Consider the following 17,174-nt stretch of genomic DNA (forward strand, 5'->3'; position numbering starts at 1 on the left):
TTCCTTCTAACTTTCTGTAGTTATTAATTCTAAGGCAGAGACAAAGGGAATGGGTGAGTCTCCCATAGGCCAATAGACATGGATTTGTCAATATCATGAAATGTTGCCTATAATGAATGACAGAATGTAGGTTTTCTAGATTCTATAATATTAAGGATTTCATGCCCAATTTTTTACCTCAAGAAATAAAGAAGCCGATATAGTCTGTCTGGTGTCTATTTCATGTTCTTTCTCTTTAATTGTCTAGCTGATGTGTCAACAACATGGGACTAGGAAATCAAACAAATGCTTTAGAATTTATATTCCTGGGATTTTCCCAAGACTCAGAGCATCAACTGATGTTATTTGGATTGTTCCTATCCATGTTTATAGTCATGTTCCTTGGGAACTTGTTCATCATCATAGCCATTGTCTCGGATTCCCATCTTCATATGCCCATGTACTTCTTTCTCTTCAATCTGTCCTTTGCTGACATTGGTTTCATCTCTACTACCATCCCAAAGATGCTGGTGAACATCCAGACACAGAGCAGATCCATCACCGATGCAGGCTGCATCAACCAGATGTATTTTTAATGGTTTTTGGAGGCATGGATACCTTCCTTCTCACTGTGATGGCTTATGACCGGTTTGTAGCCATCTGTCATCCCCTTCACTATCCAGTCATCATGAACTCCCATCTGTGTGGTTTCCTGGTTCTTACATCCTGGTTAATCAGCTTGTCATATTTTCTGATCCAGAGTCTGTTGATGCTGCGTCTATCCTTCTGTACCAATTGGGAAATTTGACACTTTTACTGTGAACTTTCTCAGGCCCTCATACTAGCTTGTTCAGACACACTGATCAATCACATAATACTCTACATGGTGACTGGCCTTTTTGGATTTGTTCCCTTTTCAGGGATCCTTTTCTCTTATACCCGGATTGTCTCTTCCATCCTGAGAATTCTATCAACATATGGAAAATATGAAGCTTTTTCTACCTGTGGGTCTCATCTATCTGTGGTTTCTTTATTCTATGTGACAGGTCTTGGTGTATACCTCAGTTCTGAAGCATCATCATCTTCCTGGAAGGGCATGATGGCCTCCGTGATGTATACTGTGGTCACCCCCATGCTGAACCCCTTCATCTACAGCTTGAGGAACACAGACATTAAGAGGGCCCTGAAAAAACTTCTTGGCAGAACATTCTATGTTCAGTGACAAGAATACTGGTCCTGGGTTCTTGAGCTGGCAAAAGTACCAGCAAAAGAAATTCTGCGTCAAGAAATTCTGCCTCTAAATTATATAGGCTTTCACCCCTCACCCACTCTGTTTCTCTGTCTTTAATCAAAATATCCCTGGGAGTACTTTGTCTGAAACTTTTATGGTGATCACTCTGTTACCCTCAGTTGTATTCCCCACCTCTCCTCCTTTTACATTTTACGTCACTACATCTCAACTTGATGTTTGCATTCCTATAGGTCTATACAACCATTCAAGTATCAACTCAGAGACTCTTGGATAAAACATTAATTAGTTCATTTTTACCAACAATAATTGTTAGTTCTTGTTAAATTCATTCATTTGGCAATATTTATTGGATATCTACAGTGTACCAGGGTGTTCTAGGTGCTAAGAATATAGAAGTGAAAAAAATCCTTGCCCTCATAAAGCTAAAATCCATGTTCAGGCATATAATATCTGGGTAGTCAAAAAGAGATTACTACTTTGGGCATGATGGTACATATCTGTAATCCCATCTACCCAGGAGGCTAAGGCAGGAGGGTTACAAGCTTGAGGTCTTCCTGGAAAACTTAGTGAGACCCTGTCTCAATAAAAAATGAAAAAGGGATGGGGATGTAGCTTAGTGGTATAATATGCCCAGGTTCAATACCCATTACTGCAATATAAAAAAAAAGTGTCATGTAAGAAATCGGGACACTGGTATGCACAAATCTATATGAAAGTGCTGTGTGGATCACAGACTATAAATTAAATAAAAGACTTGTGATCATCACCCTGTAGTGACTACAGGAATTTTAGCCCTTAAAACTTCCATTTGAGAGATAATTACTCTCTTGATTGTAGTTATTAATTGAAATAGTCTGCTATGATCCTTCTACAAATTAATATGATGAAACCTTATCACCAATGTGATGGGATTAGAAAGGGTACCATTGGGAAGTGATTAGAGTATGAGGGTGTTGCCCTCATGATGCTCTTATAAAATAGGCTCCAAGGGAGTTGCTTTGCCTTTTCTCCCATGTAAGGGCACAGTAAGAACGCACTATCTGTGAAAGTGACCTTCATCAGATTTTTTGATATTAGACTTCCTGGTCTCCAGAGCTGTGAAAAATAAATTTTTGTTGGTTATAAGCTACCTGGTTTATGGTATTCTTTATAACACCATGAAAAGATTAACACACTACTCCTAAGGCTAAAGTGCTTACAATAATATTGAAACCTGAAATATCTATAATGTCTTAGGTAATGTCAGAGAAATGCACAAATGAGGAGGTGGGTACCTAGATAAGTTCCATAATGAAATGGAAATGATTTATACAGGAATGTATTACTGGATAAATGCAAGCAAGTACTTACGAGCAGGTAGTCTTTGCAACCATCCAAGGAAATGTCCACTTCCATTGTCATTTGGGCAGTGCTCTATGGATAGCTCTAAACTGATTAACTACTTGGTTTATGGATGGCAGTTACAAGCTGAACACATGGTAGGCTGCCACTCTGAGAGGAAGATAGAGGCAAATAATCTCAGTGAGCTGAATTGCATGGTGTTTGCCTATCTACTTGTATTTTTACTACCTCATGGGTATTGGCCAATGGCCTAGCTATGTGGGGCAAACTGACCAATTAAAGGTATGTTTATGTGGGGTATGACCCTGGGAAATAAATCACTATGGAGATTTAAGGGAGGTAGTAATAGAGGACATGTTGGTGCTGACCAGAAGTCCTTTTCTAGGATCGTAAGATGATTGGAACCAGTGAGTGGATATTCTGGTGTGCTCCCTTGAGGTGTCCATCTGCATCATGAGATGAGTGGCATTGGCTCATGTGAGAAAATGCAAGAAGGTTTAGAGGAGAAATGATTGAGTTAAAGACTTAACCTTATCAGTGTATCCATATTGGTGGGATTAAATGAGTGGTAACTGGAGGCAGGTGGGGTGTGGATGCAGGAAGTAGTTCACTAGGGATGTGGCTATTGGGTGTATATTTGCTTCTGGAGAGTGAAGTCTTTCTCTGTTTTCTAATCACCATGTGAGCTACTTCCCTCTGCCACACTCTTCCTCTATGATGTCCCACCTCACATTGAGCCCTGAGAAATGGGGTCTACTGTCCATGAATTGAGACCTCTGCAACTGTGGGCCATCAAATAAACTTTTCCTCCTTTACAATTGTTCTGGTCGGGTCTTTTAGTTACAGCAGTGAAACAGCTGACTAAAACAGAAATTGGCACCTAGAAATGGGGTCTTTGCTGTGATCAATCTGACCATTGGTTGATAAGTTTTTGGGACATTTTGAATAGGTGGGAGGAATTTTGAAATGTTTAGCAGTGTAAGCTGGAAATGCTTTAGGTTGTTGTAAGCAAAGCTTAATGGCTGATTTTGGTGGGAGCTCAGAAGACCAGAATGCCAATAGGACTGTGGACAGTGAAGACAGGGCTCAAGAAGGCTTAGAGGAAAAGGAGGATTCTATTAATAATTAGACTAGATGTCATTCTTGTTATGTTCTAGCTAAGAAGTTATCTGCATTTTGTCTGTGTCCTGAGACTCTCTTTGATGCTGATTTTAAAAGTGATGGATTTATTAATCTGGCAGAAGAAATGTCTAGGCAACATAGCATACAGGAAGTGGCATGGGTATTGCTGGTGGCTTTTAGCCAAGTTTATTGTGATATTCAGGAGCATAAAGCAGAACAGAAATATTTAAAAAACTTGGATTGAAAGGCAGAGTAAAACTGGGGCTAAGGAAGTTGTAGTTGTTAAAGACATCACTGACACTAAAGAAATGCTAAAGATTTTTTCCCAGAGACAATAAGAAAGATGGCTTGAGGGCATCTCAGGACCTGGCAAACCACACCCATCTCAGGCTCAAGGGAGTAAAAGTGAAAATTCTCTTGAGAAGGGACCAGTGGGGAATCCTTGCATAAGAGGGCCTAGGAAATTTTTTCAATGTGTTCAGCCACCCAGACACTCAGAGGCTGCTGGAATAATAATCCAGGTCCCTAGAGGCTTGGCTACTGCTCAAGATGGTGGCAGACCTTGGTGTCAACCCCATGATGCTAGTTCCTGAGGAATGCAGGATGCTGTACTTAGAGGGTCATGGAGGCTTCTGCCAAGATTTCAGAGGAAGGCCTTGGAAGCCAGGCAAAATGTAGCAGGGTCAGATTCCCTGAAGGTGCTCCCTGAGAAGGCAAGGTGTGGAGATTTGAGGAGGAAGCTGAAGCTGCAGTGGAGACCCCTGAGATTAAGAAATGCCAAAAATATAGGAAAGCTGTAGGAATTGAGCAGAGGCAAGAAAACAGAAAGGCTACTTGTACTGCAGCCATCAAGGCCACAGAGGTGGAGCTATACAAGCCCTTTGGAGAGGATATCATGACATGTACTCCAGAGGATGAACACAGAACTACAGGACTTGTTTGTCCAGCTGGATTTTTGTCTTGCTTTGGTGCCTTCCTTCTTTCTATACCCCTATTTTTTATGTTTACTGTGTACCTTTATATATTGGATACTTGTAAATTGCTTTTAATTTTACAGGAGTTTAGAATGCATGATTGCCTTGAGCTTCAGAATACTTGGACTTGAACTTTGAGCAATCTTGGAACAGTTGAGACTATGGGGACTCCTGGGAATGGACTAAATGTGTTTTGCATTGTCAGATGAGAGTGAGCTTTTGCGGACCAGGAGCAGAAAGTTATGGTTTAGATGTGGTGTCCCCCAAAACTCATGTGTGGGACAATGCAAGAAGATTTGGAGGAGAAACGTTTAGGTCAAAGCTTTAACCTAATCAGTGAATTGATTCCTGATGGGTTAAAGTGAGTAGTAACTGGAGGCAGGTGGGGTGTGGCTGGAGAAAGTGGTTCACTGGGGGCATGGCTATGGCATATATATTTTGTATCTGAAGAGTGGACTGTCTCTCTTTCCTGATCACCATGTGAGCTGTTTCCCTCTGCCACACTCTTCCTGGATGATGTCCTGACACACCTTGAGCCCTGTGAAGGTGAGCCTTCTGTTTATGGAGTGAGACCTCTGAAGCTGTGAGCCTTCAAACTTTTCTTCTTTTACAATTGTTCTGATAGGGTCTTTTAGTCACAGTAGTGAAAAAGCTGACCCAAACGGGGCAACAGCACTGTGTAGATGACTTGAAGGTAGACATATTTTCCTTGCACCGCTGAGATACAGAGTGCCCATATGAACATTCTGTGTGCCAACAAGAGAGAAAGAGGCTGCATATGGTTAGGGGACAGAATTCTTAAGAGGAAGGCCCTGCACATGGCTGGTGGGTTGAATTTATGTCCAACTGTAGAACATAAGTGATCCTGACAGGAATAGAAACTTAACTCTGGACTGGGCTTTGCTTACTAGGTGGTAAAAGTGAATGTTCAGAGTACCATAAAAGAACTAGAACAGAAGTCAAGGCACCAATTTGGACCCCTGTGTCTCATTCCTCATACCAAGAAACACACAGTTTTGTGTTAGTTTTCCATTACTATAACAAATGACAAGCTACTTATAAAGAGCAAAATTTGGTTTTGGCTCACAGTTTTGGAGGTTTCACTCTATTATCAGTTGGTTCTGTTGCTTTTGGGACTGTCGGAAGTAGCATATTATGGCAGGAATATGTGGTCAAGGAAAGCCATTCACCTCATGATTGGGAAACAGAAGAAGAAGGGTCTGGGGTCAAACTATCCCCTGTGAGCATGTGCCCCACGTTCTGAAGACCTCCCATTAGACCCCACTGCTTAAAGATTCCACCGCCTCCCAATGGTGCTGCTCTGGGGACTTTATGGGCCTTTGGGGGACACTTACCTAAACTACAGTAGGTCTAATACAAAAGTAGGATGGGCAATTGAAATAACTTGAGTTGTCTAAATTAGGCAGAGATAAAGGCATGAAGGGCCTTTGTGAGTGTGAGCTCACATTCAACACTGAGGTTTGTTCCCAACTAGATAGATTCACCTGCTTTTTTTGTGGATCTTGGGAAGAGGAGAAGGGAAGGAGAGAATGCTGGCACAAATCTATAATTCTTCTCCATATTATTTCAACTTTCTTTTTCTAACTCAGTGCAGTAGCCCAGGCAGGACCAGAGTTGAAACCTTGGGCACCAGAAGAAGGAGTGATTCCAAGGCAAAAACTTTTAGGCAGAGCTTTAGGCCTCTGTGTCCCAATTCCTAGGGCTTGAGTAGGTGAACCCTGTGTTCACCCATCTGACATAGTTAGGGTTCACAGTGACTGTCCCTTATTGCCTAGTAGTCATGATAGCTCTCAAATTTTGTACCTGTGTAACTTTCCCCCATATAAATGGGAGTGGACTTAAGGGTAGAAACTTGCTAGACTAGTATTATTGCTGGCAATCTGGACCAGAATATTGACCAAAACTAATGTCCCTTCCAAAGGTGAAAAAGTATGAACAAAAATAAAAGTGGGCCAGGGCAGGGAGTGAGGGGAGGGGGAAAGACAGAAAGAAAGAGATGAGGGTATAGCAATGAATAAATGGATTATTTAGTGAAGGAATCCATTACTACCTTAGTGCCAGGATTTAGAATGCTTAGAACTGAATTTAATTAACTTTCAGCTAAGTTAGTTTTGCACAAGTTTATTGCAGGTACAAATAGCATTAAATTAAGTAAGAGGGATAAGTACATTAGCACAAATAAATGAAATGTATATAAAGTATTTGCTAGACAGATTAGTTTTTTTTTTTTTGTTACTAGGGCTTGAACTCAGGGTACTTTACCATTAAGCTACATCACTAGCCATTTTTAATTTTATTTTGAGTCCGGGTCTCATTAAATTGCTGAGGGCCCTCACAAACTTGCAATGTTTGTTTTAGCCTCCTGAGTCACTGGGGTTATAGGTGTATGCCACCACACCCAGCGCAGATTAGTTATTTTTTAAAACAATCTATCTCAACCCAATACTGGCTTCTCCAAATGATAGGCACACTCAGACTGATAGGGTTTATTTGTTACATAAAAGGTATGCTGAAGGTAGATGTTCCAACAACTATGCTCATTTTGCTCCAAGAGAGCCTTGTTTGAAGCCCAAGTTGTGATGTGTGTAGTGAAAATTTAGCCTTATCCAATAGAGTCTGGTCTTTGTCCTCAGCTACTAGGAGTAGTCCCATGGAATGTCTTGCTTTATGGGGTGTGTTTGCAAGAGGGATTTGGACACTTGAAGTCTAATAATGTGATTATTGTTGGAGATTTGAGACACCTCTGTCAGTTCATTCTAGAGGCAAAAGTATTAACTTGAGATAATTATGCTATCTGATTCTCAATACAGATCTAATTTTCTCAAAATTTCTTGGTAATTTGCATGCTTTTAATGAAATTAAACTCTTGATTTTGTTTAAACTTAAAAAGTGAGTTTGAGATTTATGAAGCTTCAGAGTTATAAGAGGGGAGTAGCCAACTTTCCCTATGCTTCTGTTCCATTAATATTAACAAATCTTCAGAGATTAGCATTACATGAACCAATTTGGCTAATTATGAGCTCTGCCTCTGGAGCTCTCAGACCCACCCATACAACTATAAACAGTCGGCCTATGTCCTGCAGCTTCTTGGTCCCAGTCCAGTTGGTTCTGTGTGTCTCCTCTTTCTAGAGTCATGGTCTACATTGGAGGTCCATGCCTGAGTCTGTCCTCCTGCCAATTCTGAGGACGGAGCCTGATTCCTCACCACTCACCAGGCAGGGGAGAGGCAATGGATCATCACTCCTTGGTCATGCCCCAACATGACAGCTCTGACTGGTGAGTGTGGTGGAAGAAACTGGATACAGAAGGGACTCAGAGAGCATCAGTTCCTCATTACCCAGACAAGAAGTTGGAGTATCCAGATAGGAGGCCCCCCAAATACAAAGTTTTAACTCAGAGGCCTATGAAATAAAAAATTAAATTAAAAATTAATTGACATAATAATTTTATATATGCTTATGGAGCAGTGTGATAATTTGATACATGTATATAATATTTCATGATCAAACCAGGATAATTAGCATTTATATCTCCTAAAACATTTCTTATTTCTTTGTGTTGGGAATATTAAAATGCCTCTCTTCTAGTTCTTTATAAAATATATAATAAATTGTTGTAAACTTTGCCTACCCTTCTGTGATATAGAACACTAAAATTTATTCCTCCTAGCTAACTGTATTTTAGTACCTATTATCCAGTCTCCCTCTTTCCCACCTCTCCCTACCCTTCCCACCCTCTGTGACCACTATTCTAGTTTATAGTCTTGGTTCTGGTCAGGATCCAAGACTGAATAGAGTTCTGTTCTCTTTCTACACTAGGTCTAGCTCTGGTGGGTATCTCTCTCATTAGCACAAGAAATGGATCTCTCTAAACTGTCTCTTATGTGCTCTAAAATGATCATGCAGGTCAGGATGAAGATAAGAACAAAGATGACTATAATTATGATGTCATGATTCTTTATTAAACTTTCCCAAGTGCCTGACTCTATATAGTTTATTTAATTTCATCTACAATGATCACTCCCAGGTATAAAACATTATTGTTCTTTTGCTTGAAAGGAATAGAACTTTCTATTTCAATTCTCTTGGGCTCCAGTGCCTGAGACCCGAGAGACTTGTCTTCTGTACCATATAAACAACAAAAGGGCATGAAAACTGTATAGGATTGTACTTTATGAATAAGCCTGGAATAAATTCCAATGATGATTCAAATTCTGTTTACAAAATAATGCACAAATATTTATTAAGTTTAGGCACTGTACATCTCTAGAGTTTAGTATTATTCTCCCCATTTCCAGATAAGGAAAGCTAGTACAGAGAAGGGAAGAGTTCTTTATACGTACTACAGTGTGAGTGTTAGAAAAAGAAATTGGACTCAGACCGTGGTCTATTGACTGTACTTTCAGGACTTTGTTTCCTCATGGGAGCCAAATTAGAGTTTTTCCTGTAAAACCTCCTCGAGCACAGATGAACAAACCAAGGCAGAAGCATTGATTCTTTCTCTTGCAATTCAGTGAGTTCATCTGAGAAGTGGTAGCATGAACTGTGGTTTATAGAGGCATTTCTGACATAAGTATGTAATTTTTAAAATGAATACTAATGCATTTTTACAACCAAGTTTGGACATCTGAGACATGGAAATATTATTTCCTATATAAGATGAGAATTTTCACATGGAACTCTCATGGAGTGATTATATTAGACAGACTTCAAGAATATTTCTTATTTGATATCTTTTTTTGTTGTTGTATTGTTTTTGTACTGGGGAATGAACCCAGGGGTGCTTTTATTTTTTATTTAGAGAGAGGGTCTCACTAAGTTCCTTAGGGCCTCACTTGTTGAGGCTGGCTTTGAATTTGTGATCCTCCTACCTCAGACTTCTGAGTTACTGGGATTACAGGTGTGTGCCACTGAGCTTCGCTTCATTTGATATCTTAATAAAAGAAAATATTTGATAGCACCTGATTTTTTCTATTGGAAAAACAAATGTAGGCATTAAATAGTAAAAATTGAATATATATCTTTTTTACAACTCAAAACAGCTATCCTGCAGGCACACATCATATACAAATTCTCACTTGTGTGATAAGAGAAGTGTGAGAATTTTCATAGGATTGTTGTCATGAGAAATTAAAAAATAAAATGAAATCCAATCTTCCGGCAATGTAACGCATTGAAATGTTATATCTAAATATATGTACTTCACAGAAAGACTTTAATTCAGTATTTTATTAAAATGTTAGATGTAATATAGAGTAGTATATTGGTTACCTAGATTTTCAAGAGAATTACACATAAGCAAATCAATACTAATGTTAGAAAATCATGGACAAAATATACTTACCAAATTCCTGACAGTGTTTGCATTTTGGGGACAGATATATAGAAAAATGGGATTATGCATGGATATAGGAAAACTCAGATGTGTGTCTCCATGCTCTGTTCTCTAATTTCTCAACTTTTGAGAGAAATGTATGGTTTAAAATTATGAATAGTGGATGTTTCTGGAAGATGTGACAGCTCTCCTGGGCTGCTTTCTGCCTTCTTTTCTCCCTACTCAGCTTTTCACACTGGGCGTTTCGAGGTGCTGCCTCCACTGCCCTCACCACTACAACCACGATCTCCTTAACAGACATCCAGAAAATTGAAATGGGATTAACAGTTTTTCCTGTTGTTTGGAATGATTCTCTTTTTTTTTTGACAAAGTACTACTGGCTATTGGAAATGTTTTGTTTGTGACTGGCTAGGCTCTTATAATCAGTTTAGAAAGAACATTCAGATTCTTCTTCCAAAAACATAAAATGAAAGCTACAGGATTTTTCCGAGGTGGTGTATTTGTAGTTCTTATTGGTTTGCCTTTGAGAGGCAGGATCTTTGAAATTTATGGATTCTTAACTTGTTCAGGGGCTTCTTTTCTGTGTTGTTGGCTTTATTAGAAGAATGCCAGTTCTTGGATCCCTCTTAAATTTACCTGGAATTAGATCATTTATAGATAAAGTTGGAAAAAGCAACAATATTGTTTCTCAACAAGAGAATTTGAAGACTCATTTAAAATGTTGTATTGTTCATAAAATTCTTTGAAGAACATTCAGTACAAAATTAAATTACATCAAATAACTTGTAATGTTCTTTACAGAAGCTTAAAACATGTAGCCTACAAAGACCAACAGCAATTAGTACAGAAGCAATGAAAACAGGCTTCTAATCAAGTGATCTAAGAAGGCAGCAAGCAAACTAAGGGAGATGAAATCCATGTTATGATGCATATTGAAACTCTAGAAGGCTATTTTTATTATCTTTCCACAATGTGCAGAACACAGCCATTCTTTGAGAACTGTGGTGTCAGTTACTTTTGTTTTTACTACTATTATTATTGTTTTGAGGGCTCAGGAGCACCCATAGGCATTTGCTTTTTAGAAATGTCCACCGTGATGGCAACTCTATTTCCAGTTGTGCTGTATCTCTGAAAGTAATGCATGAGTAGGGTTGGATTATGTCATTTTAATGTATTAAACCCAGTGAAAACCCAGTTCATATATGAATCACTATTTTTTTGTAAACATGGAGTTAAAATAAAACTTTTGTTTGTGGTTCATCTGAAAATTATGAATAATGGGATCTCTTCTCCTCTACCAATAGTATGTCTAATATTAACTCATAGATTAAAGGGTTGATTTATCAACTCTTTCCTTTCTAGACAAAAAGTCTCCAAGTGTATAAATGTATATGGTCAGAAAACTCTCAAGTGAACATCCAATATAGAATGAAAAAAGTTTTAGTGTTTCTTTTTTGTTCAAGGATACTGATCATGGGAGGGGGAAGTGAAAATAAGCATTTTGGTATGCAAATATAACTATCTTTGGTTTTCATCTGTCATGTGCTGTAATTCATCCTTGGCTATAACCCTAGTATGTTATCCCTCCATCTAATATGAAATGACTTTGGTTTAGTAATACATTTTATACAGACCAGGTATTCTAAATGTCTGAATATACTCAGCTTCTTCCTCTCATATCTATCTCCATATATCTGCCATTTGGGATCCCCTCAAAATAATTTATTTATTCCTTCTATAATTTATCAATGTACAGCTAAACAGCATACTTTGTCCCATATCCATTATGTATGCATTAAACTTTTCTTTGTATCAAGCCCAATGTTCTTATAGAAGATGAGGTGGGGAGGGGCTAAGATACTCCCAATGACCTTACCTCCTTGTTCTTGTGCCCTTGTGTGACTTCCATGATGTATGGCATGAACCTAGAGACTCCCTTTCAGCAATGTGAACATGGAAGAAGTGATGGGAAGTCACTTCTGGGAATAGAAAGAAAAGCATCAGGCTTTCTACTGTGGAAAACACAAGGAGTTTTCCTAAAAAAATTAAAAATAGAACCACCATCTTATTCTGCAATCCATTTGCTGTGTATGTACCCAAAAGGAAATGAAATACATCTGTTGAAGAGACATCTGAACTCCCATGGTTACTGAAGCACAATACATACTAGCTAAGGAATGGAAATAACCTAACTATCCATCAATGGATGAATGGATACAGAAAATGTTGGACATACACACGATGAATACTATTCAGCCATAAAAGGATGCCATTCTACCATTTGAGACAAAATGGATGGAAGGGGAAGACAATAAATAAGCCAGACTCTGAAGACAAGCACTACCTGATATCTTTCAGAAAGGTGGTCTCAGAAGTTGACAGTAGCATGATAGTTATCAGAGGCCTTGAAGATTAGGAGGGAGTGATGGGGAAGGATTAATTACAGAGTTTTCTAGTTTGAGAATAGCAAATAAAATATATACTGTAATTTTTTAAAGCTATAGGAAAGACTTTTAAATGTTTTCACCATAAAGAAATGACAGATGTTTGAAGAGATATGTTCACTATGATTTGACATTACATAATGTATACCTGATTCCAAATATTACATGGTATTTTAAATATGTACAATTATTATGTATTGGTTAAAAAGAGAAATTAATATTAAAATATAATTTCCTCCTGCTGCTCCTGGAGTATTTGTTTATTTATTTAATTTTATTAAATATTTTTTGTAGTTCTAGATGGACAGGTATCTTTATTTGTTTTATGTGGTGCTAAGGATCAAATACATGCTAGGCAAGCACTCTGCCACTGAACTACAGCCCAAGCCCTGCTCCTGGAGTATTTAAATACAGTATGTTATCAAAAACTTATGTAAACATCAGTGGTTTTATAATGTATCAATGTAATTTCATTAGAGAAAAAAGAACCAAGATTCAGTTGGACTAGTAAAAAACCCATATATCTTCAGTACGTAAAGTACCAAACCAAGCAAAGGGAAAAATCAATTGAAATATGAAGTTCTCCTTAGAGACATATAGGAATGAAAATAGTGTGAGTCTTGGAACAAGAAATCCAATTCTCCATATATTTTCAGATTAATACCAAATTAATACCAGATTAATACCAGATTAATACCAAATTAATACCAATTCATTAATACCAATGAATTGACAGATACCAAATCCCATATTTGATTGTTATAGTGAAGAAAAAGTAGTCTGAGTTTTACATAAAGATTCAACAACTTGGAAGTCAGACCAAGTACTTTTACTTTTCTCTTTTTCTGTTTCCTTTAATATTAACAAGTCCTCAGAGATTGAATTATGGTGGACCTATTGGCTAATTAGGCACTTTGTGCATTGAGCCTCCAAGGTTGCACAACTGAACTAATTATACCCTGTGCTTCTAGCCCTTTATTTTGCCAGTTCCAGTGTAGTGGCTCCACAGCATTGTCTACTGTCTTCATTGGCATCTTCATAAGCTTGAGCCATTTTTCAAGTCCTGAGGACAGAGCCAGAGCCTGAGGTTTCATCACACACTAAGCAGGAGAGGAGCACTGGATCCATACTCCTTGGTAATGCCCCAGCAGAAATGCAGTACTGCCCAGTAAGTTCTGTGGGAGATGGTAAAAAGAGGAGGAACTGTCAGCATCATTGTTTCCTCATCACTGGGGCAACCATGTCAGTTGGGATGATATCAATATGCAAAGTTTCAGCTTAGAGGACTAAGTTTATGTTTTGGTTCTGGGATGGGGTCTAGGAATTCTCAAAGTTCTGTTTTTCTCCTACACTAATTCTAGCTCCTGTTGGCCTCTCCCTCATGGTACTAGTCAATGAATCTTGCCTTCATGGGAATTATTAGCATGAAATTCTTTTAACTAGGTTAAGAAGGCTGAGTTTCAAACCTGATGGAGATGTATCTTGAGGTGCTAAATTCTTTATTTGTACATAATAGGATTTATGATAAAAGAACTGATATTACCAGGACACTATGGAATACAAATAAACAAAGCAAAACCAAATAACAACAACAACAAAAAATAAAGAGCAAAACCTAAAAACAAAAAAAACCCTGCCAAAATAGAAAATAACAATAGTGTTCTTATGTATAAGATGTTTCCTTATATTTGTATGTGGTTGATACAGATAACGCTGTATAAAACAAAACATTTCAGAAGTGTTTTTAAATTTGTTATTGTTGAATTATTGACAGATGCACTGTACGCTAGTGTGTGATCAATGATGTTTCATGATTATGTGCATATTCATCAAAATTTGAAGTCCACAAAAGCCAAGCGTAGGGTTATAAAATGATTTAAAAAAGATAATCTACATATTTGAATGAAATGTTAATGTGAAAGAATTATGAAAATCCATGAATTTAACTGGCAAATAAAAGTGTGATTATGAACTTTCAACTTTATTTGAATTCCAATAACATGGTCTTAGCTCTCACAGAGTTTTTATAATTTACAAATATAATTTCCTGCATCCAGGAAATTCATATCATTGTCTTAGAATAAAATAATCTATGTTTGACTGTTTTTCCATTACCTTTAATTAGAATGATTTTTTTTCCTCAATGAAGGAAGGGTATTTTTGTTTTCCATTTTATTTATTTATTTATTTTGGTTCTCTTTTGTTATGTAGAATCCATTATGATATAATTATTTAAAGATGGATGGAATATAGCTTATTCTAATTAGGACCCCATTCTTGTGGGTATACATGATGGTGGGATTCAATATTCCTATTCCTATCCCTACTGCTTTCCCTTCATTCCCTTTTGTCTAATGTATTAAACTTCTCTTCTTCTCCCCGACTTTATTGTGGTTTAACTTCCACATATCAGCAAAAACTTTTGACCTTTGTTTTTTTGGTATTGGCTTGTTTCACCTATAGGATAGTTCCCAGATCTATCCATTTACTGGCAAATGTCATTAAGTCCTTCTCCTTATGGCTGAGTAATTTCTTTATCCATTCATCTGTTGAAGGGTACCTAGATTGGCTCCATATCTTAGCTATTGTGAATTGTGCTGCTGTAAACATCTTTTTTTTTTAATCTGAAAAGAGTTGGTTGTATTTTATGTAAAAATGAAGTGTTTGTGGAGTGGTGTACTCCTGTAATCCCAGTGACTCAGAGTCTGAAGCAGGAGAATTGTGAGTTCAAACCCAGCCTCAGCAACTTAGTGAGGCCCTAAGCAACTCAGTGAGACCCTGTCTGTAATAAAAATAAAAATAAAAAAACCCCCAAACAGCTGGGGATGTGACTCAGTGGTTAAACTCCTCTGGGTTCAATCCATGGTATCACACACACACACACACACCAAAAAAAAAAAAAAAAAAAAAAAAAAACAACAAACAAACAAACAAAAAAAACCAACAAAAAACCAGGATATGGGATTTATGGTCAAATGTGTATGGTCAAATGTGAGGTCTGTATAAGAGGTATAAAGTCTGTATATTGTATATTGCTTTGTCCAAAATATAGACGCAATACTAGATGACATACTTATTTCATTTTCTCTAACTTTTCATTTTCAAATGCTGTCCAAACAACATAGAACTACAAAATCTAACACGTATCTCAGAATTTCATCTCATGGGCCTCTCGGATTATCTTGGACTGCAGCCCATTCTCCTTGTACTTGTTCCTATCCATGTACTTGGTCACAGTACTTGGGAACCTGCTCATTATCCTGTCCGTCAGCTCTGACTCCCACCTCCACACCCCCATGTACTTCTTCCTCTCTAACCTGTCCTTGGCTGACATCGGTTTCATCTCCACCATGGTCCCAAAGATGATTATGAACATCCTAACTCACAGCACAGTCATCTCCTATGTGGGATGCCTGACTCAGATGTTTTTTTGATCATTTTTGGATGTATGGATGGTATGCTGCTGACTGTGATGGCCTATGATCGGTTTGTGGCCATCTGTCACCCCCTGCACTATTTGGTCATTATGAACCCTCGCCTTTGTGCCCTCTTAGTTTTGGTGTCTTTTTTATTTAGCCTTTTAGACTCCCAACTGCATAATTTGATTGCCTTGAGATCTATCCACTTCAAGGATGTAGAAATTTCCAATATCTTCTATGATCCTTCTCAAGTTCTTAATCTGGCCTGTTCTGACACTTTCACCAATAACATAGTCATGTATTTTATTGGTGCCATGTCTGTTTTTCTTCCTATCTGTGGAATTTTCTTCTCTTACTGTAAAATTATTTCTTCTATTATGAGAATGCCATCAACAGTTGGGAAGTACAGAGCCTTCTGCACCTGTGGATCTCATCTGTGATTTGTTTGCTTATTTTATAGGACAGGCATTGGAGTGTACCTTGGATCAGCTGTGTCACAGTCACCCCAAAACAACACAGTGGCCTCAATGATGTACACTGTGGTCAGCCCTATGCTGAACCCCTTCATCTACAGCCTGAGGAACAGGGACATTAAAAGCTCACTGAGGAGGATCTGCAGCAGATCAGTCTAATGTCAGGACCGCTGACATCCATTTGGAATCTAATTTGGAAAATGCAACAAAGCCAAATATCTAGATCTGTAGATTCTACCTCCTTGGATATATAAATTTTTATAGTTTAATGACTAATTATCACATTTCATAATAGAATAGTAGTTGCTACAATTGGTGGGAAACAGGAAGGGGTGATTTTAAAATGGGTACATTTTCAGTTTGTGAAGATGAGAAATTTCTGGAGATGGATGGTAGTGATGGTTGCACAACCACATGAGTGTAATTCATGCCACTGACCTGGATAGTTAACAGTGGTTAAAATGGTCAATTTTTTGTTCTGTATATTTGACAGTTACAAACAATGACAATAAAAGGCACACTGGTATTTGAAAAAAAATGAAAGAAATGAATAAATATTATGCATGATCTTACTCATTAGTAGAGGAGTCCAAATTGTTTCATGGTCATTGATTCTCCCCCCCCTCCCCCCCCTCCCCCTCCCCCTCCCCCTCCCCCTCTTCTTCTTCTTCTTCTTCTTCTTCTTCTTCTGGTTCCTTCACTAATATTATCAAGTCCTTAATTATTAGGATAAATTAGGCCAAACTGGGTAAATATGAACTCTGTGTGTTGAGCCTCTAGGGGTATATAATATTCAATAATGAGTCTATGCTTTG

The 17,174-nt window shown here is 37.9% G+C and overlaps 3 pseudogenes; all 3 read left to right on the top strand.

Moving 5' to 3' along the window:
- The first annotated feature begins 263 nt into the window (after positions 1–263).
- On the top strand, positions 264–1,201 carry LOC139702282 (olfactory receptor 7C1-like; annotated as a pseudogene).
- A 3,751-nt stretch (positions 1,202–4,952) lies between these two features.
- Positions 4,953–10,769, top strand: LOC114107687 (vesicle transport protein GOT1B pseudogene; annotated as a pseudogene).
- A 4,795-nt stretch (positions 10,770–15,564) lies between these two features.
- On the top strand, positions 15,565–16,518 carry LOC114107860 (olfactory receptor 7E178-like; annotated as a pseudogene).
- Positions 16,519–17,174: the final 656 nt, after the last annotated feature.

Source organism: Marmota flaviventris, chromosome 1 (genome assembly GCF_047511675.1).
Source record: "Marmota flaviventris isolate mMarFla1 chromosome 1, mMarFla1.hap1, whole genome shotgun sequence".
NCBI lineage: Eukaryota > Metazoa > Chordata > Mammalia > Rodentia > Sciuridae > Marmota > Marmota flaviventris.